Source organism: Pyrgilauda ruficollis, unplaced genomic scaffold (assembly GCF_017590135.1).
Source record: "Pyrgilauda ruficollis isolate IOZ18807 unplaced genomic scaffold, ASM1759013v1 scaffold84, whole genome shotgun sequence".
Taxonomy (NCBI): domain Eukaryota; kingdom Metazoa; phylum Chordata; class Aves; order Passeriformes; family Passeridae; genus Pyrgilauda; species Pyrgilauda ruficollis.
In genome coordinates this window covers 2,260,322-2,281,867 of record NW_024530377.1, presented here as the reverse complement: position 1 = coordinate 2,281,867, position 21,546 = coordinate 2,260,322, and positions in this window count along the sequence as shown.

Here is a 21,546-nt window from a genome sequence, read left to right as displayed (position 1 = left end):
AAACACAATTTTTTATTAATAAACATAATTTTTTAAAAGCTTGTGGTGCTATCCAGTCTGATAAGTCTCTACCAGCTGTTTTCTTACTATATAATTATTATTCTTCAGCGTAGTTACTTGTGTAATCTTTGCATTTTGGCCTTATAATTTTAGAGTTTCTGAATGTGCTGCTGGATGCAGGTTTTGGAGGCGGCAGGAAAATAAAGTCCAACCTCCTCTTCCCAAAATCTCACTTCACTGTTCTCTCACACACACCCATAAAATAAATCAAAGTCTCTCCTTCCACTATGGCCTGCAGTTATTATTCTGACGCCTGTGATTCATTCAGTTTACTCATGCAACAGCATGCACAAGCATTTGAGATGGAAATGTATTAATCTTATAAAAACTATTGCTTGATAATTTAAGGACTTATGGTCAAAGAAAGGACCTACAATAATAGGAGTGGTAATAGGCACCGTACTTTGTGCACACAGGTTCATTTTCAAAGAACCATAAATAGTGTATGTAGCAACAAAAGAAAAACTGAATGATGAATGAGAAAGTTCACACCTCTTGCTGTCATTTTGATAATTAATTTTTATTTGCTATCAGGAGTTAGGTGGAGGCAAACCCACATACTTTCATCCTTTCAATTTTCTTTCTGGTGTTAAATATATTCATGTATATTTATGCAGAAAAGCTCTTTCACTAAATAGTACTGAGCAATTAGAATAGCAAAAACTTTTACACTGAACCCACACACTTTGTTTTCCCTTCAGAAATCTGGATCTATGTGTCTACTGCAGTATCTATCTAGAATTCAGACATGCAAGTATTTTGTCCTCTCTACAGCCCTTCTTCATATTCAGTAAAACAACTGACTTAACTTTTTTCTAAATAGCTTTCCAGATTCAGTTTTTAAAACCTTTTGTACCTTAAGTAAATCTTAGTACTGGTAAGTCAAACAAACAAGAAATAAATTTTAGTGAGAAAAAATGGAGAAAATCCCACAGAGTTTATTTCAATATTTAGGAATTAACTGAATGGTATTAAAAAATTACATTTTCCAATTATCTTAATTGGGTTTTGAATTAAATTTGACTTTCTGAAGTCCCTTTTCTGAGAGCTGAATCAATCTCAAGGATTTTGACCAGAAAATGAAAGGGAGAAGGGAAAAGATACCTGAAACTGAAGTTCTTAACTTTGTAAATTATGTTCTACCTTCTAACACTTAAGGCACTTTTCTGAGAGTACTTAAGTCTCACAAGTAGCCTGATTTTTTTTTTTTTTAATTTTTTTTTTTTTATTATGGCTTTAATTAACCTGTGTCTGCCCCAGCTCATTAGTCACAGAGTCTCAGAATCATCAAGGCTGGGAGACAGCAGTGAGATTTTCCAGTCCCACTGCCAGCCCAGGGAGGTCTGGATAAGTTTGGGAAGGAAGAGGGACCACAAGAACCTCATGGGGTTCAACAAGGCCAATGCTGCACCTGGCCTGGGCACTTGGGAATCATGGAATCTCAGGATCCTCGAGGTTGGAAGGCACTTTCCAAGACCACCCAGTCCCACCATCAACCCCATAATCACAGCCAAAACATGTCCCAGCGTGCCACATCCCCCTGAACATTCCAGCAGTGATTCACTGTGTCCTTCACAGGGATTTTGCTTGGAGCACCTTGGAGTTTTTGGGTATTTTCCACATCTGAAAGGCAATGCCCCAGCACAGCCCTCATCCCAAGCTCCACACGAGCTGTGCCAGCAAGATCCCACCTCCCAGTTCCCGTCAGAGGAATGTCTGGCTCCTTATCTGTGCCATGAAAAAATTCCCCAGGCTGGAAAGCAGAGGTCTCTGCAGGCTCACTTGTCTGCCCCCTGCATTCCTCACCATTCCCAGTGGAGCCCCAGCCAGGGGCCAGGGTTTGCCCTGAGAATTTCAGTTCTCAGAGCCAACACTGCAGGTATTAACTGTACCTCACCTGTGTTGCAATCAAGGGCAAAAATGCGCCTTTGCAATCCTAAACTTGTGCTTTTAGGCAAGATGTTCCACCAGATTAACTGCAGGAGGAAAGGGTCAGGTATAAACTATGCATGCTTGTCCTCACTGAGCTATGTAAGGTCAGCCTTTGCTGATAAGGATGAAGATACACTGTATTCCTTTAAAAATGGGGTGCCTTATGAAGAAATAAACTGGATTTCGAAGGAACTGGCTGCTGCCATTTATTTTTCAGAGCATTTATTGCTGCCATTTCAGCACAGTCTGTGAGGAGCTGAGTGCCCACTGCAGTTATACAGCTGATCATATGAATAATCTCTAAGATTTAATATTAAAATGTTGTTATGTAATAAGCAAAATGGACTTGGCAGAAGTTCACAACAAATTGCAAGTGAAGAGGGTTCTGAAACCCCCTCTCCTATGGACATCGCACTCAGAGAGAAGGTTTCCCCTTTCTCTTGTGTTGATAGGTGTTTGTTGTTATTTTTGGTTTTTTTGTTTTTTTTTTTTTTAATGGAATTACATTTTTAGGGGGGCCAGAATGGAGCAATGGTCTCATAAATTTAAGATCAGGAAAACATGTCAGGAAGAGAAAGAGGTGGGTCAAAAGAGGAGGAAACTGGACAGTTCTGTGCTGGTTTTGTTGGAAAAGCAAAAGGTGGATGTGGGTCACACAGACATGAGGGAGGTGTTCAGGTCAGCAAGCAGCTCATGTCCACATCCTGCCAGCACCTCTCAACCTCTGTTAGCATGACCAAAAAACCTCCTTTCTAAGGGATGAATGACACTAAAAACCCCAAAGAACCAAAGTGATGCAGGCAGTGGTACCATGCTGTCCTGGTATCTCACACCCTGGACAAAACTGTCTGAGGAAAACCTATGCAAGAGGGTGTCCTGCAACCTTATGTTTAGCAGAATAGGCAAGAAATGCACAAAAATCTCACACTAGCTTTAGCCTCACTAACCCAGATAAAAAACCCAAAAAACAAAAACCAAACAAAAAGCCCCAGCCAAAACCAAGAAAAAAAATCTATCCCAGGACACAAAATAACTGCTTTTCTCTTAGTTTCTCACGTAGCTTTACTGAAACAAGTTTTTCAAGTCGTCTTGAGGCAGCCTGTTTTATGCAATACCCCATTAAATGTTTTTCATCTTGTTTTTTCCTTAGTTGCTGCACTGCCAGTATGAAAAACCTGTTGCAACTGCCTGCCCCTTTGATGCTGATAGAGCCAGGCTGCCTCCCCAGGAGTGTATCTGTCCATCAGTCAGTCTCTGGAAAATGTGGAAGATTTTTTGTAGTCAACTCTTTATGTCTTCCATGTCTCAAACCATCCTGCAGGAGCCCATTCCCTAATTTCACCCTTGTGTATTGCTTTGAGGTCCTAATTTCACTCTTGTATGTTGCTTTGAGGTCAGATGCTCTGGGACAAAACTAAACAGAGAGCACATTTGGTGCAGGAAGTGTCAGTCAGCAGGGCTCCTTCCTGAAAAAAAAAATAAATTAATTTTTCCTTCCAAGATCCTGAAAGCTGTGGTTTTTTTTTTGCAGTGGTACCCTCCATGGAGCCTGTCACTGCAGCTGTGAAAGGCAGCACGACATGAGATGGACCATCCATGAATGTCCATGGGGAAAAAGAGGAATTTAGCTCCTCTTTATCCTGGGGAACTGGGCTTTAAACCAGACAAGTCCTTGAAAAAACACAGGCTGTGCTTGAGTGTTCCCTTCAGGAGATCTCAGATTCAGCTGTGGGTCTCTACACACTGAACAGCAGCTGTGAAGAGAAGAAGATCAGACAATCTCTTAATTAAAACAAGGATCATGATGTACCTGAGCTTTCCCAGGCATTTCAGTAACTTCTGAAGTCAGGCCTGAGTAAATGTCAGGCTGGCACGAGGTACTGACATTCCTGAAGAGCATGGAAAAGCAAGGCCAAGGATGGAGGAGCATGCCAGCTCCACAATTGTTCTCAGACTGAACACAGCTCTTAATTTCTGGACAAACTTCTTAAAAAGCTCCAGGGGCTTTACACTCTGTGCTTTCCTGGCTGCAGCCATAAAAGCATTGGCAAAGGTTTCACACGAGCACAGAGAGTGCTCTGTGTGCACCAGGAAGGAGAACCAGCTCCTTCTTGATTTGCCGTGGATTTTTACTCCTGAATAGCTCGTCTGTTTTCTTTTTCCAGGCAAGGTTTCAATAGGACACATCAGATATTTGGCGGAGTTCTTTCATGCTCAGTCTTGGGAGGAATGGGTTAAAAAGCAGAAGACTGGAGGAGGGTTGTAAATCAGCCCAGGTGACCTTGCAGCTGGAATAACCCTTGATAAGCCTGTGCAAAGAGCAGGGCCAGAGATCCCCTGGCATGGGCATGAGTTAAACAATGTCAGTGTCTCCTCTTGTGTGCCGCCCCTTTGGGGATCCCCTGGTGACAGAGGCAATGGAGACCAGTTTATTATTTGTGTTTTAGTCATAAATTCGTGGCTGTTTGTGGTTGTCCTGGCTGCCTGCCTGTGCTGACACACTCACACCCCCCTGAGCTGACAGAAGCCTGCACCCTGCCAGGCTAGGGGACAGCTTTGGATTTCAGGTTTAACATCCACCTGACTCTGAGCTCTTCCATAGCACTTCCACTGACTAAACCAGGATTTTGCAGATCTACCAGGCCTCCCACCAGCTTCTGAGCATCCCTGACTCCCCTTTGGTGCAAACTTCTACCACAGGTCTGTTTTTGTAAATGACAAACCCTCCTGGGGTGGAATCCCATGGAAGCCTGTGCCATTTCCTAGCATCATTTGCAGCAGTAATGCCACAGCTGTGCACTGTGCCCCTCAAACTCCTCTCAGCATATATTTTATGGTTCAATCAAAACACCCTGCTGACCCAGAACTTGTGGGTAGCAGCCAATCACCCCGGGTGGCTCAGCCAGGAGGCTTTTGTGTGTTCCAAGCAGAGCCCAGGAGGGAAAATCAAGCTTCTGATCCATAACCCCACTAGACAATAGTCTCAATGGAAGGTGATTTGCAACTCCCAGGGGACAGAAATAGTGGCCTGGGAACAGTATGTGCTGTGAGGACTGGAGTGTTATGCATAAAAAGTGCATTTCCCACCCTGGCTGGAATATTGTTCCTTCCAGGGACTTCAAGGGATGCCCACGTCTAGGAGGTAGCTCCAGACAGCCTAAAAAAAGCATCAATGTTCTTGTGGGCACTTGACCAGAGAGAAAAACAGAGAGAACCTTAAAAGCATCAGAGTGAAACGTGTATTTTTTTTTTTTTTTTTTTTGTCCCTAAAGACCCAAGCTGCTCCTCTGCTCTGCGATTTCATGCTCTGTAACCACTTTTCTCTGAAGCCCAGCCAGCCCCTTCTTTATGTATCACAGCAACCCTTTTTCTGAAAGCCACACCAAAAAAATTGCCTTCTTGCAGCTTTTAAACCAATCTGTGCCCAGGTAAGTGTCCAAGCTCCTGCTGTTAAGGAAGACTCAATCTTTTAGGCAGCTCTGAGAGGGATGCAGGTTTCCTTTTTAGCCTTTTATTATGTTCACTTTCCTTTTGCTCAGGCGATGGGAGAGCAATTGGGACATCTCTCTGAGCAAGACAGCAGTGTTGTGGGTGTAACCCCACTGCTTTCCCTTTTCAGTTTTAGCTTTGGGTGCATTTTGTGCGCAGCAGCATCCACAAGAACGGACACACAACTTCAGGGGTGCCTCACAGGACTGCTCACCTTCTGCCCTGGGCCACGGGATGTCCCCAGGGCAAGAGGATTGTCCCTCTCTCACAGGACAAGCTGGCTAAGCTCAGCTGAAATAATTTCTGCTCGCCTGCTTTCCTCCTGCAGAAGGGAGCACCTGAAGCAGCTGTTAAGGGATTATTGCTGCTGCTCCCGGGAGCCCTTTGAGGATGAATCCATGCAGGAACACCGGCATTAGGATTCCCTGTACACATGCAAATAGGTGAAATCCCACCACAGTCAAAACCTGCTGTTCTGGCCCCATGCCGAGCCTGACAAACAGCCTGAACCTCCCAGCTAGGTAAGAGTCAAGGCTGCAGCTTTTGCAGCCCCACCACACGTGCTACAATTTCAGATTATATAAAATTTACCTTCTCCGGGTGCACAGGATGCAGGAGACCCAGTGGCCTCCTTTAAATCCTTTCATAAGTGACTAACTCTGAGTGCCTGAAGGTCAAGCGCTTTGTGCTGATGAAATGACTCGTGGGCATCTGGGCTGATTTGTCATCTTTAGCATATCTAAGAAATTCCAAGTCTTCTCGGACAGGGATCAAACAAGTGCTGAAGTACAGACACACTCCTGAATTGTTAGCTCTGAGTCTGCCTTGCTGGGGCGTGTAATGAGATGCTAAAATCTGGCTGTTTTGTGAATTCTTTGCCTTAAGGTCTTTTGACAGTTCCCAGCACTTAAAGGGTAACTTCCTCTCTGAGTCGCAGCTCTGATCTCTTCAAGGGTACCCTGAAAATTGTATTTTTCTTGTGGAATCCCACAGTTCTTATTTAAAGTGTAGTCCGCTGTTAAGACTGTGTATGGACTAGGCTTTTCCAACAAACCGGACTGGTATCAAGATACACGAATTTAGGATAACTTAACTTATAGGATAACACTTATAGGATAACTTTAAATAAGAAGGTTATTTTGTGTTTAAAATGCTGTAGGAAAAAATACATTAAAACCCACCCAAATGCTGCCAACATCTACGACATGCAGAGGTGTCCACCTTGGCTGTCCTGCTGCTCTTTGAGGAATTATCCAGCCCACATCTTGGGAATTATTAATTACACTTCTTGTGTTTACCAGCTGACCGTCCCAGTTTTGCCACTGGCACTCCTGATAAGCCAGGCTCCCCGGGGAAGGGGCAGGGGACACAAGCACCGAGCTCTTGCATCACTCCTGGGCAGGAATCTGGAGTTACAAACTCTCTCTGCCACTTCAGCCGGTTCCAGAAGAGGTGAACTCCTTGTTTTTGTACCACAGGCACCTTGCAGCTGTGCTCAAAGGTGTGGAAATCCTCTTTATCCGGCTGGAGTAGTTCGGTAGAACTAAATTCACAGGGAGCAGGGGCAGAGGATTGTTTTGTTTTGAAGATACAAGAAGGGCAGAGAAAGATAAAACACGGTAAAGATTTCATTACTGTGTAGTTAATATTAACAGCTGTCACATGTACATAGGCATGAGCAGAAATTACAAAACCAGAGCCATAAATAAAGGGACAAAAGAAAGGAAAATTTTGAAAACAAATCGTAATGTGCCTTCCTCAAAATCAGATAGGGGAGGATGATCTTGAAGTAGACTTTAAAAAGTAATGCAGGGAATGGAAATACAACTGCCCCACAACAAACACAGCTCGTTGTGTATTAGGCAGCACGTAACAGCAAAATAAAGTGGCAAAATAAAATAAAATCCCTGACTATTAACATATGTTCATAAAATGAACTATCAGTTGGTCAGCTTCACTTACCTGACTTCCATTTATGCCATCCATTCTTTATTTTTTCCTTCAAAACCTGCCCACACAGACAGCAAGATAATCAGTATTTTGCAATGACTGACCTGACCAATTAGTGATAGGGGTAAAATGCTAAGATCTAAAGCAGAGGCTTTGTCAGCTTTGGGTATTTGTGAAAATACTCATTCCTTAGGGCCGTTTTCCCCAGTGCCCATGCAACGTTGTCGAGTGGTTTTTATTGCACCTGCATTTTGGGCAGTTTCATGCGCAGCAGCAGTGCAGATGCCAGCCCTGCCTGGTATTTATGAGACTGTTGCTGTTGTGCACAGAGCAATATTTAAGAAGACAGGTCCATCACCAGCAAAAACTCGTCTCAGACAGCTTCTTTCCCAGGATGGGTTCAAATTACCTTCTGAAAATTACTCACCTGCTGCTTGTACAGGAGTCTGATGACCAATGTCCAACCAACCCCAGAGAAAACAAACACTTCCAGCTAACTGCTTCTAGCTTCACACAGAGCTTTGATATTTTTCAGTGTGGTTGAGTTTTGATAACAAAAGAGATGTATGAACTAAAAATCTAGAAATCAATTTGGTTAACCTAGCATGGGAATTTCCTCTTGGAAAATTTACTTGCTTAGTGACAAAGTATTGGAAATGAGGTAAAGGTTGAACTAAAGCATCAGTCTTTCACCTCTTAGAGGAAAACTCTAATGCCACAGCTCTTGTTGTTGACCAGAAAGGATCTCTTCCCTTGTGTCACCTGCTCTAAAGATAAGAAGTATTTTGGCTTTATTTGTGCCTTCAAATACAAGGCTTCTTTCCACAGGCAGCAGGCAAGCAAACAAATTCTTTCGAAGCAATTCAAGGAGCCACTGAAGCAGAATAAAGAGAGAGTCAGACCTAAATTAAGACTGATGAAGTAAGACGTATTTTAGTAATTAACGAGGAAAATGCAGCAAGAGTGACAAGTGTGTGACATCCTACTGCAAGTTAATCATTTTTATACCAAGACATGGAAGAGTGACAGCTGTGATTCAGGAATAATTCCTGAAATCATCATTTTTCCTCCACTTGAAATTATATTCATAATGCAAATAGTGTTTCATTAAGCCACTTCAGTTGAAATGAAAAAGAAAGGTAAAGTAAAATAATTGAAAATATTGGAATCAAGGTGAAAAATCCTGCCTTAGTCACAAACGAAGCTGTCTTGTCAAAAGTTATGGACAACACATTTGGCTGCTTCCATGGAAAGCACAGCTCCCTGAAAACTGCATGAGCAAACAGCACTTTCTCATAATCACAATTTAATATATTTGGCCCTAAGTGAATTACTGGCTTGCTGAAGAATATAAACAGGTAAAACTGAGCTGCTTTTTTCCTCCTTTGTAACCTGCCTGATCCAATGAAGTGGATCAGTGCTTTGCTGGTGACCAATCAGTAATTTACAGTTTTCTGACTTCATCTGCTCCATTTATCACAGAATTAAAACAATGTCCAATTGTTGATAATAATCAAGTACTTTTATACCTGATGCAGGAACAGGCCATAAAACTTTGTCTAGCTGCAGGTAAATATAAAGAGGACACTTTATTGTTACCCTTTTATAACAGGTCAATCAACAAGTCTCCAAGCATTTTACAAATATTTGGTTAAATGTGAATATAGCTGCTCTCCTCCTGACATTGAATACCATTAATTCCCTTTTGCAGAGCAGGAAATGCAGGCAGGCAGAACAGACAGAAAAAAATTCACTGGTTATCCAGCAAATCTAGAGCTGAACTAGTATGGAAAGTAGAAAAAAAAATCCCCTGTCTTTATTCAGAGAAACAAAAGGCAGTTCTTTTCAGATGAGATTTATCTCTGGTTATCTCCTGCAGGTATTCAGAAAATTCAGCTGTTCAAAAGATCTTGTTCATTTTTTAAAAATCTATCTAGCATAGAATTATTACCAAATAAATGAAAAACCACTGATCTTTTGGGAGCTATAGAAAATAAGGGGTTATTTTTATTATGAGATGGCATGGTTAACAGTCAACATTTTAAAAACTTCTTATGATTAAATGATCAATTGAGAAAATCTGGCTTCATTAAATCAATGTTAATTTTGTCCAAGATTACATCCAAAATATAATTTTTAGTTGATAATTAAGAAAAAAAATCTTAATTTAAGATTTATTGTGCTTTGTTTATTTTTATTTTACTAATTTGTATTTTTCCTGTATGCATCAGGAAGACTAAATGTATCTGATTCTAATTTGTACTGAAAACCAGTTCTTTCTCTAGTTTTCTGAAGCCAGTCACATAAGAACTGAGTAGGTTTTATTTTGCAAATTAAAAAAAAATTAAAATGTTAAGTTAAAGTGCACTTTTGACATTTATTTTTATGAGAACAGTGAGATCATTCTGCATCGAAACTCAAATTTACTGATGCATTGTAGCTGCTTCAGACCAGGCTGGCATATGAGTAACTAAAACCTGGCTTAATTGGCCGAGCAGTTTGGATTTATTGCTGCTTTGTGCTACAAGTGCAAGACAAAACTAAACTACCAGATCAGTGGGGGAAAAAAAAAAAAAAAGTTTCAGGAAAAAAAATCACACAATAAATGAAAATTGGCATTCAATTTCTGTGCCACGAGAGTAGGATTATTTTAATGTGGATAGGAGGTCAAATTTGTAGGTCAGATTCTCTTCTGATATGGGAAAATGCAGCTGTATTTACATGATACACCCAGAAAAATCCAACAAAGAGCAAGGATTTGAATTTTCATTCTCTCTTGTTATACAGTAACAGAGGAGAAACCCATTGAAACGACATGCACCTGAACTAAAGCGAAGGTCACTTATTACTCCTGCCTTCCCTCTGAGAGACAGCAAAGAATTTCATTTTGTAACTCCAAAACTTTGCCTCTATACCAGAAAACGGAATTGGGAGGAAAAAGAAAAGAAAAAAAAAAAATTGAGGACTAAAAAAATTCTGAGCAATTTTATGGGTCTCCATCTGTGTGGGGCTTAAAAGTCTTACAACATTTTCTGAAAGGCAGGGCGAGGAGTGAGAATTAGAAGTGAGAACACACCTTTCTAATCTGCAGGTCCATGAGACCCTCTCCTGCTTCCCAGATAACAGGGAAATTGGTTTAAGGAGTTGTGTTTTATCAGCATGTTTAGTTAATACCCTAACAAAGGACCACCTTCTGCTTCATTCAGCAGCTGGAATAATAATAATAATAATAATAATAATAATAATAATAATAATAATAATAAAATTTTTTAAAAATATATTGGCCCATTTATCTTGATTTTCAACGATACCTGCAGCAGGTAAATTTATGTGTATTCATGGTAATACCAGCCAGATGCAAATGTACTTCCAAAGTCAATATACATTCAGTTTAAGCTTAGTTATTAAATGACTAATTATGTTCCCAGGTTTGGTGTAGTTTTATGGGTGAGTGGGTACCTGTAGTTTCTGTCAGCCACAGAGATCTTTCATGGTACCAAGGGAAGAAAAAAAAAATCAGAGAGGACACCACCATTTGAATATTGATGGGGTTTTTTCCCCAGTTGTGGGTTTTAGCACTTCCCTGGAGATGGCTCTAATTGTAGTTCTATTGGAATGGTAAAAGGAAGTTTTGTGCTGTAATCCCAAAGTGTCAAGGGCAAGCTCACCCTGAGTGCTTGGAGTAAGTACTGGATGTTTGGATTTAGGGAGACTTTATCTCCCACTGCCCTGGGGTTGTGATTAGACACCTGAAACACAGGCAGAAATCAGAATACAAGGGAGCATTTGGCAAGTTGGGCATTAACTGAGTGGGAAATGAACTTTGACAAGGCGCCCGCAGAAACAAAGGGAGTTGTGACAAATTACCTCATTGTGGTCTTGGCAAACACAGGGGCAGGTACCCAATCTCCACTCTCGTGACCAGTGAAACATCATGGGGCTGAGTCTGGGCTTTGGGGTGGATTTTAGGGAAAGGCTCTTCCCCAGAGGCTGCTGGCACTGCCCAGGCTGCCCAGGGAATGGGCACGGCCCCGAGGCTGCCAGAGCTCCAGGAGCCTTTGGCCAGCGCTGCCAGGGATGCCCAGGCTGGGATTTTGGGGGGTCTGGTCAAGGACAGGAGCTGGACTGGGTGATCCTGATGGGTCTCTTCCGACCCAGAATATTCCATGATTCTATAAATGGGTGGGCAGAGCTACCTTATGGAACCTTGAGGAGGTGCCATAGGAAGCCAAAAGTAACCGGGATGTACAATATAAGTGATGCCAGACACCAAAAAGAGCAGTTTATCCATCAGTTTATTTATCAGTTTATTTATTTATTCAGATGCTTAGCACCAGTCTGTGGAAAGGTTAGCTTGCATTCCTGTGAAGAACCAAAATAACACATCCAAACGTCGTTCTGCTGCAGAAATACAGAGGAGGAAGTGGTTTGCTAAACATTTAACTTATTAATAACTTTTATGATCAATACCATTGAATTTATTCATGTTTAAGTGCGATAAAGGTGTTTGGAGCAATTGCTGGGTCATGCTGAAGGTCTCCACACCCTGAATTCTCAGCAGTAACCTCTGGGCTGCCCAGCAAGAGCTCATCCCTCTCCAGCAGACACTGCCTGCTCCTCCCAAACCACGCAGCCACTCGGAAAAACCAAACCCTGCTCTGTCCTTTAGAGCTTGTTTATAATCCATTAATAAACGACTGCTCCGCACGGTTTAAAACACAATTACACGAGCAGGGAGCAATTTCGGCTGAGGTGACAGGGACAGGAGCTCAGCCCTCCACCGGGGAGGACAAGCAGGACAGAGCAGGCAGCTTCTGGTGCCAAGGGGAGGCTGTGACCCCCTCCCCATTGCTGCCAGGATCTCCTGTTCCCCTGACCTTTGTCAGCGAGCTGAGTTAACCTCGGGGAATATTAACCCAGGCTGGGAAAAAAAAAAAAAAAAAAAAAAAAAAAAAAGCTTTTACTACTCTAGAGCCCTTTAGTGAGCCAGCTACCAACCAGGAGGGAGGGAATAACTGGGGGAAAGAGGGTGGGAATGCCTGTGCGCTGACCAGATCAGCTCTCTCCGAGAAGAAAAGGTGTTAACAGGGATAATCAACGAGCTGCTGGCGAGCGCCCAGACCTTCAAGGCTGTAACTAGGCAGAGCTCCATTCATTCGAACCGAGCTGCTCTGCTGTTGTTTCCTAGCCTCCTAAAGGGTTTAAACTCCCCTGGCAGAGCAGCGCAGAGTATTTTTTACCTCCTGCCCTGTCCTTCTGCCCAGTTCTTCTTGTGACGCCTGAATTGATGTCATACCTACAAAGTGGCTTCATGCGGACAGGAACCAGGGCATATTTTTCAAATCTCTCTCCTTATCCGTAGCCATCGTGCAAGACATTTGGACAAATCCAAACCGAGCTCCAGGATATTCTAAACTCAAAATAAAGACAGTTTTGAATTGTAACTTATTACGTGATGTCTTGAGAGAGAAACGAGACACCATCAGTACAAACGACTCACACAGAAAAAAATACATGAATTTCCAAAGAAAATAAGCGTGCAGCTTCTCTAGTAGAACTGAACAAATCTTGAGGGATTTTTTTTCCCCCCCATGATGCCAAGTAACAATCTGTGGGACTATTTCCCTCCATTTTGGTAAGGAAACTTAACAGGGAAATCTTATGACCAGGCACCCTGCTTCAAACCTAAAACATCTCTAAGGTTTGAAGACCTTGCTGTAAATTAAAGACAAGGACATGCCACACAGGTGGGAATGTTAGAGAACCACAGAAGGTGACACTGCAGTGTTTTGGTTTGTCTGGGATGATTTTACCTTTTGCTTCAGGTGAAATTTGAGATCAAATTGCTGCAACTGAATCCATACTGGAAAATGACTGAATCTCACTGATTCCTTTTGGGAGCTCAGGAGCAGAATTAGCCCCCAAAATGGTGCAACTCAAAAACCAAAGCTAAAGTTGAAAGATGTTATAGACAATACTCCCCATGTTTTTGTACCTAGGGTCTGCAGATTCATAGTTATCTCTGGAAAAATACTGAAGGTACGATCTTGGTGCGCTTGATAGAATTCCTTGATATGCATTTGGAAATATAAACAATCCCCAGACACTTGCATGCCAAACTTGTGTACTTTGCCTTATCTGCAGTCCCCTTACAGAGATATTAAGCATAGCATGCAGCAATATTGCAGCTAAATCAGAGCTGTTATTAACAGCGAGTGGAATTTCTTCACTTTGAGAACTTACTTTTCCAGTACTACTCTGAAGTTTTGCGATGTGAGTGGAATTTTTTTTTTTTCCCCATTTTCTTTTTGCTGTGTAGCTCAGCTTTGGCAGAGAAAAACCCTCCCTCGCTGCAGGTCTGCCTTACAGGTGGCACCACAAGTCACCCGAGCGTTGTGAGTAACGCGACCATTGAGACGGCAGTAATTTCCCGGAGCGCCCCGTTATTAAATGACCCTAAAAAAATCCAAAGAAAACGGAAGTCATTTGCCCCGGTCGGTGTTTTACGAGCAACCTTTATCAGGTTCTGACCTGCCCTGTTCAGGGAAGTGGTGCGAGCTCTTATTTGCCTGCAACACCCTGAAACGGAGGCCAGCAGGGACACATGGGCGAGTTCAAAAAACGGGGCACAGCCCCAGCACGTTGGGCTGGAGTCAAACCCGGGGGTCTTACACGGGGGAGGGGGCGCAGCCTCCGCCTCCCCTTCCCCTTCGCTCCCGTGCGGCTCCGCAAACACCCGCGGGAGGAGGAGGAGGATGAGGAGGGCTGGGGCATGGGGACAGGAGAGGGAAAAGGGAAAAGGAAAAAGGGAAGGGAAGGGCAGCCCGTGTCCCTGCGGGCCCGCTGGGCTGCGGTGGCCCGAGCAGCGCCGGGTCCCGCCCGCCGCGGGAGGAAGGGCCCGGGCGGCGCATCCACCTGCGGGCACCTGCCCCTGCCCCGCACCGTGGCTCCTCCCCGGCCGCACCGCCCGCTCCCGGCTCCCTCCGCCGCCTTCCATCCCCTCCCGAGCCCCGCCGCTCCCGCTGCCCCAGGTAAGCGCTGCTTCCCCCCCGCTCCGCCCGCGGCTCCTTCGCCTCGGGAAGCGCCTGGCGGGGAATCGCCGTCCCGGTGGTTGCGAGCCGCGCCTTGCTGGATTTTTGGGTTTTAACGAAGAAACTTTGGCTGTGCGCTTGGGGGGGATGAGGAGAGACCGCGGCGGAGGCTGGGAACTGCCGTCCCGCGGGGTAGGAGGCGCCGGATGAGGGAAAAGCGAGAGGCGGCTCTCCCCGCTCCCCCCTGCTTCCCCCGGTGTCCCCGGGCCGCGGCCGGGCTCTCCAGCGGGAGATGCAGAGCGATGGAGTCGCTCTGTCCCGCGGGCCGGGTGTAAGGGAAGCCGGGAGCAAAGGTGCACGGAGGAGGTGGATGGGAGAGCCGGGAGCCAAAGGCGCAGGGAGGAGGTGGATGGGGAAGCTGGGATAGCCGGGATAACCGGGAGCCAAAGGCGCAGGGAGGAGGTGGATGGGGATAGCCGGGATAACCGGGAGCCAAAGGCGCAGGGAGGAGGTGGACGGGAGAGCTGGGATAACCGGGAGCCAGAGGAGGTGGATGGGGAAGCTGGGATAGCCGGGAGCCAGAGGAGGAGGGAGGAGGTGGATGGGGATAACCGGGAGCCAAAGGCACACGGAGGATGTGGACGGGAGAGCCGGGATAATCTGGATGGGCGCTGTGGGTTCGGTCCGAGGAGGCGCAGCGGGGAAGGTTCGGCCAGAGCCGGCCCACCCCGCACCGCTCCAGGTGGAGCTTGTCCATCTCTTGCCCTGGTGAGGAAGGGTAAAAGATTGGGCAACTTCTTCAAGGTCACAGAGAGAGTAAAGCAGAACAATGTTTAGCTCTGGGGCCTCTTCAGTGCGTGTTGATGCTCTGGGTTTTAGGAAAAGCGCTGATTTCGGGTCAAAGCTGGCACAGCTCCTCAAGTGATTTTGGAAAAGTAACTTTTAGAAGAGCTGTGCTGTTGAAACTTCTGTGCCAAAGCTTTGCACGCTGAGGTGAATCCAGTCCACACCTCCTTGCAGGTGGCTTTGTGTTCATTGCTTACCTGGACCTCGAAACTCAGCCTCAACTTCCTGGGTGTCTGTGAATTTAAGGGAGCATTGTCACGCTGAGCCTTTGTCCTGAGTGGCCCTGTTTGTCCTGAGTTAAGTGACACTAATGTCTCCAGTGCTTTTGAAAGAGCCCAAGGAAGCAGCTTGGATTATTTGCATCATCTAGGTAAATATTAGGTGGGGAAAGAGGTGGATGTTGTGTGTGGCATAGATCAGTGACCTGGGAAAATGGCAAGTTGTGGCTTTTACCTATAGGTGTAATGTAAAGCCAAAAGACAGGTGGGCTAAGATAAATGTTGATGTCGAAGTAGGACTTCATGTGTCTTTTTGTCTTTCTTCCTTTCATTCTTAAACTGTTAAAATTTATTCTGGCTCATAGGACAGTCAACCTAGAGCAAATCTATCACGGTAGCCTAGCCTGAATTTGGAAATAAGTTGGAACTACGTTCCTGGATGTTGATGGGAAAACAGAGCAACATATTATTGTGGGATGCTGGTCAAAATATTTGTCTTGGAGTTGCCAGTCCTGAAGATACGGGCTTTTCCTCCTGTGCCAGTCCAGGGCTGGTCCACACTGAGTAGCTCCAGTGGCTCAGGGGTGCCTGTGCCCTGCAGCAGTGCTTCCCCCAGACTTTGATGTGTGCATCCTGAAACCCATTTCTGGAAACTCCAGGAGCCTCCCGTGGAGTGAATTCAAACCTCCTGCCAGCAAGATTTGCTTTTCACTCTTATCTGCCACAGACCTCTTGGAAGTGGTTTGCAGCTCCTCAGGACCTGTAGGTCACAGGTTAAAAATCTCTGACCTGGACAGGTATCTGAATAAATCTGGTCTGTTAACATTGCTGGGTTTTATTTTCCTGCAGTGTGGGTACCTAGTGCTACCTGATTCACATCACATTATTTGCAGCTCAAATATGGTGAACAAGCGTGCCTGAGAGGTTTATTTCCTTGCCAGTGACTTCCAGTGACGTAGACAGACACTTGAATTTAGCCAGAGGGTAATAATCAAATACGAAAAAGATTAGCAAACATGCTTCTGCTGGAAAGTTATTTACTTACACCTTGGAAGAAGGGCAAGGGCAGAACCTGGGATGTAGTGCAGGGGAAATAAGGATGCAAAGGCCAGGCTGGCTGTTGCTGCATCCTGCAGCATCTCCTGTGATCTGGTTGTGGGTGCTGTGGTTTGCAGCGGGTCCATCTCCTACCATCCAGAGCCTCTGGTTTTCCTGGGCTCTCGGTCCTTTCTCATTCAGAAATGGCTGGTTTCGCAGGGTCTTGTGCCACTCACCACCCACTCAGTGAAATGACAAAAAAGAAAAGAGCATTTCAGCCTCCTTCCTCGCCCCACTGTTCCTAACAAAGCACATGATGTACCTGTGACCAAGGCCGAGTTTGAAGTCAATATCTGTTTTCAGACAGATGATAATAGTAAGACAATTATTTGTAGTGTGAGTATGGCATCCTGTAACTTTTTAAAATATGACTGCTACGCTCAGAGATTTTCAATGCCTCCTTTTTTTTTTTTTTTTTTGCACATGGAAGTAGAGTTAATCTTGGTTTCCTGGCCTGGGGAATATTGCTGTGGACTTCAGTGAGCCGCTGCTGATTGTGCTTATCAGGAGGCACTGTTTTTTAACACCTCTTGATAAGTAGTTGTACATTATAATGGCTTTTTAGGAGCTAATCCAGAATAGCTTCGAAACTATTTCTTAGGAGCTGTGAGAAGGACGAGGTTTTATTTGTGGCAGCCTTTCAGGTAAATATTTGCATAGTCTCATGGAGTTCTCTGAAATACTGGTGATGTTACTGCACAGGCACGCTGAGTAGAGCTCACCTCTGTTGAGAAGGTTTGTTGAAAGGCCAGAACCCTGATTTTGATGACTTCGAGACATTCAGTCAATTCATCTTTGATCCCTGCCAGAAGATAAATTGAGTAAATTAAAATCACTTTTTAAAAATAATCTCAATAAAAATACTCAGTGCCACTTCCTGAAGAAGTGTCAAGGAAATCTTATTAATAAAATGGGATGAAAAATCTTCTTCATTCATAACTGGATGTTTTTTTAACCTTTCTATACTTAATTTCCAAGTCATCATAATTTTTAGTACTGATTCTTAAATAGCAATCTTCACCATGTTTCTTTCCTCTTGTCCAGGAGACAAAGCAGGAACTGTCCTGTGAAATTGCTCTGTGAAGAGATCATGAAAATGAATCTGGAATCACCTCTTTGCTTGTTTTCCCTCTTTTTAAAAAATTTTATTTCCCCACTAGCCTTTCCTCCACACCATCATATCGCGGTGTTATTGTGTTCACTGTTATGTTGCTGAAACTTTTAGGTGGTCATAAAACAGCCAGAAATGAAAAAAAAAATGAAATAATATTTCCTTTCCAGTGTTATCAACACCATAATATGTTGGCTTGCCCTTCTTTAAGGTTGAGCTTTGCACTGAAATTATTCCTTTGCTGTCTCAATGAGTTCTGTTGGTTTGCTTGGTACAGGGAATTTTTTGGATGGGTTGCAGTGTGTTAGGTTCTTGTAGAATGTTTGGATGCTTTTATGCTTCCTCCTTTTAGAAGATGAACTCGACTTTGTTCATTTGGGTTTTGACTCTTCTGTCCTCTTACGTCTCTGTTTACATGTGCTTGCTTTTATGCCGGTCTGACTGTGAAGAACTAGTTTGTTGGTTTTTTTTTTAATGTTCTGGGGTTTCTTTTTCAATTGTTGATAACCATCACAGGGCTCAGCAAACAGCTGATGTTGTTTCTGTTTCAGGAAATAGCACGAAACACCTATTGGAGCAATATGTAAATGCAGGAAGCAAGCTGTTGCCAGTGTAACTCTGCCTTCTTTGGCCAGTTGAATTCACAGTGTTGAATTAGGATATCTGGAGGTAATTATTCCATCCTATTGACTTGGGCATGGAAACAGCCTATAGGGATCTCTGTGTAAAAGCTTTGGAAACCAATAAACAATCATGACTTGGTGTGGCTGAGGAAGTCCTGTTATTTCTTGCTCGGAGGGCCAGGCAAAAGGCAGCAGGTCTGGTGTCATTACAAAATCCTGCTTAGAGCTTTAGGGTTTCTTTGCCTTTCATTCTGTCTGTTGCCTTTTTGGGATGTTGGCTCCTGGCGGGCAAAGGACACAGGAGGTGTGAGGTGGCTGTGAGCTAATGCTGCTGTAATGAGGCAAAATCAGGGTCTCATTTTTGCCCAAAATTCACCAAAATTCAGTGAGGGGTTTAGGAGCACGTGAGGGCCATGTGCAGCTGAGCAGCACAACTCTCCAGGGCACAGAGGGACTGTCACTGTGGTAGGGAGGAGGCCCAGCCTCTGGAGGGCTGAGAGTCTGAACAGTCCATTTTTTGATTAAATAGGATGTTTCAAATGAAATACAGACCAACTGTGCTTCAGCTTTTACTTAAAGACATGATTTGCAGAAATCTGTAGAAAAACATAAAAAAAAAATCCAAAAATCTATTGGATTGAATTTGTTTTGAATCAATCTATCTTAATATTTTTATTTTTTTGTATTGTTGTTTGGCTGTGTTCCTTTTTTGGTTTCATTTTTGACAAATTTACTGGAAATAGTGAAGCATTTCTTTAATCTTAATGACCCATGATTAAGATAACATAACATTAACACTCCTAAGGTATATGTAAGAAACTTGGATGCTTCAAATAGCAGCTGCCAGCTGTGAGGCAGCACATTTTGCTTTATTCATCAGTGAACTGTGTTGTCAGTGGTGGCTTTTTACTCTTTGTCTCTTCAGTCATTAGAAACAGTGGTTTTTTTCTTGTACTTGGAGTTATGAAAGAAAAACACTCAGTTTTGGACCTTCCGTGTTGCTGGAGGTCTGAATGCTGGTTCTGCTCCATTCATAATGGAGTTTTTGACATTTAGGGGCAGGAGTGATGGGTCCCTTTCGTTATTTGGGTGCACTTTTTCCAGAGCTGGAAGGTGTGGAGCCAACCCTCAAGCCTCTGGTGTACCCTGTGATCCCTTGAAGCCTGCTCTGGTGGGGAACTCCATCCCAGTTCCCTTGCTTGGGACCTCCAGCTCCCTTTAAAGGACTCCTGAAGTTTGTTTTTCCAGTTGCACCCAGTAAAGTGTTACCACAGCTCGGCAGACCTCAGGAGGAATGAGGGCAGTGAGAGGGAGGGACAGTTGTACATTCCCACTGAGCTCATCTGCACCATCAGAGTGGGTTTATGACACTTTAAAATGCTCTCTTTAAATTTGTCTTATGTGTGAGGTGAGTTAGAGGCCAAAGAATTGGACTGAGATAAGGCAGACCAGTCCCTTCTAGCTCTCTAGTTGTTGGGGAGTGTTTGACTGGTCACTTTGCTTCTCCATGACCCAGCTTCCTTATCTGAGAAGTTGTCACAGTCCCCTTGATGTGTTTGTAAAACGTTTTGAAGTGTGGGAGTGATGTGAGCTTAGGAAAACCAGATTATGTCATTATTGGATGCTACAGATTGATTTTTGCGTGGAACATTTGCAAAGGTGGCAGGAGTTCAGTGATTTTGGTTTCCTGTAGTTTTAAATCACTGGCAAATGTAATGTAATACCATGGAAGTCTGTATTTACAGAGTTTGAGTTCCTCTATTTTATAACAGGGAAAGTGTTATTAATCAGAATCTGGATAGGAAATAGATTAACAAGCACTAAATTGGGAGTAATGGTGGAAAACCAGCTAAGCACGAGAGATATTTTTTCCTCAGCTCATTAAAAAAACACCTAAAAACCACAAACCCAAAACCACTCCCAGAAACTCCCAAAAAAGAGTGAAGAACACTCTTCTCTGTTAATTTGCAAAGCCTTTCAGATGGTAATATGACAAAATTTGCGGGTTTTTTTTGGTCATAGTACCTGTTGGCTTCCCTCAGAATCACCACTTCTCTCTGGTATCACTAAACTCCCTAACCTTTTTCTTCCTTCTCCTTTTCAGAGAACAAGGAGCAGAAATACCCTCCTGTGATTTATTTGCCCCTAAGTCTGGGCAGAGCTGCACTTCCCCACTGCTGTGAAGAGCTGGGCAAGGATGGATGGGACATAAAGCAAAGCAGAAGTCCTGGAGCCTTAGTCACCAGTCTGATGGACTTTCTGTAAGTATGAGTAAGGCTCATTTCTCACCTGCCTGCCACACAAATAAGTGCAGTGGTGCATTATTTACATGTTAGCACTGATAAGCAAATACCAGCATCAGCCTTCCTGAAGTGTCACAAAGGATTGGCACGCTTGAGGGGCTGAGCAGCTGTTGAAATCTGCTTCAGTGACATCTGCAGTTCAGTTTTGGGTGGGATGATGCCTTGACAGAGGTTCTAAAAAATAACATACTACTTTGGGATGAATTTATGTCGTGTCTTTACACAGCTGCAATGTGCAGGGTTTTGCTCTGCAAGGTAGAGAAAGGTATTTCTCAGGGCAGGAATGAGGCACTTTCTAGGCTTTTTTTACTTGTAGAGCAACATGAGAGGACTCAGTAGACAGCAGCATTTATTGGAATGATTGCTTGTGGAGCTGTAGACCTGCCTGTTTCAGATCTGCACCAGCAAACATTTTTGTATTTCTAGTGTCTGTGGCAATCAGTGGTTTTGCTCAGCGTTAACGTTTAACTTTAAATAAACTGCTGGATGCTGGAAACATTCAGTGCAGAACCTCTCTTTTACCCTGTTTGCAAAACTTTCAGTATTGCTGTGGCACAGTTCCCCTGCAGTGCTTCTCTCCCTGGTTTTGGTTCAGTGACTACCACACACAGCCAAGAAAACAACTCTTTAGAACACGTAAGAGCGAAAAAAACGTGGCCTGTGGGGGCTGCAAGTGTCATGAATTGGTTGAATTTGTATTTCCTGATGCTTTGCTGGTTTCTGTGTCATAAACCTCAGAGAGACACTTGAGTAAGTGTTGAGAGAGGGCCTGAGCATGGCACTGACACCGTGTGGGTCTCTGCCAGGATATTCTCTGACTCTGCTCCTGCCAGCGACAGTGAGCACTGACTTGACCTTCTCAGTTTGTGCTGCCCTCGTGCTAAT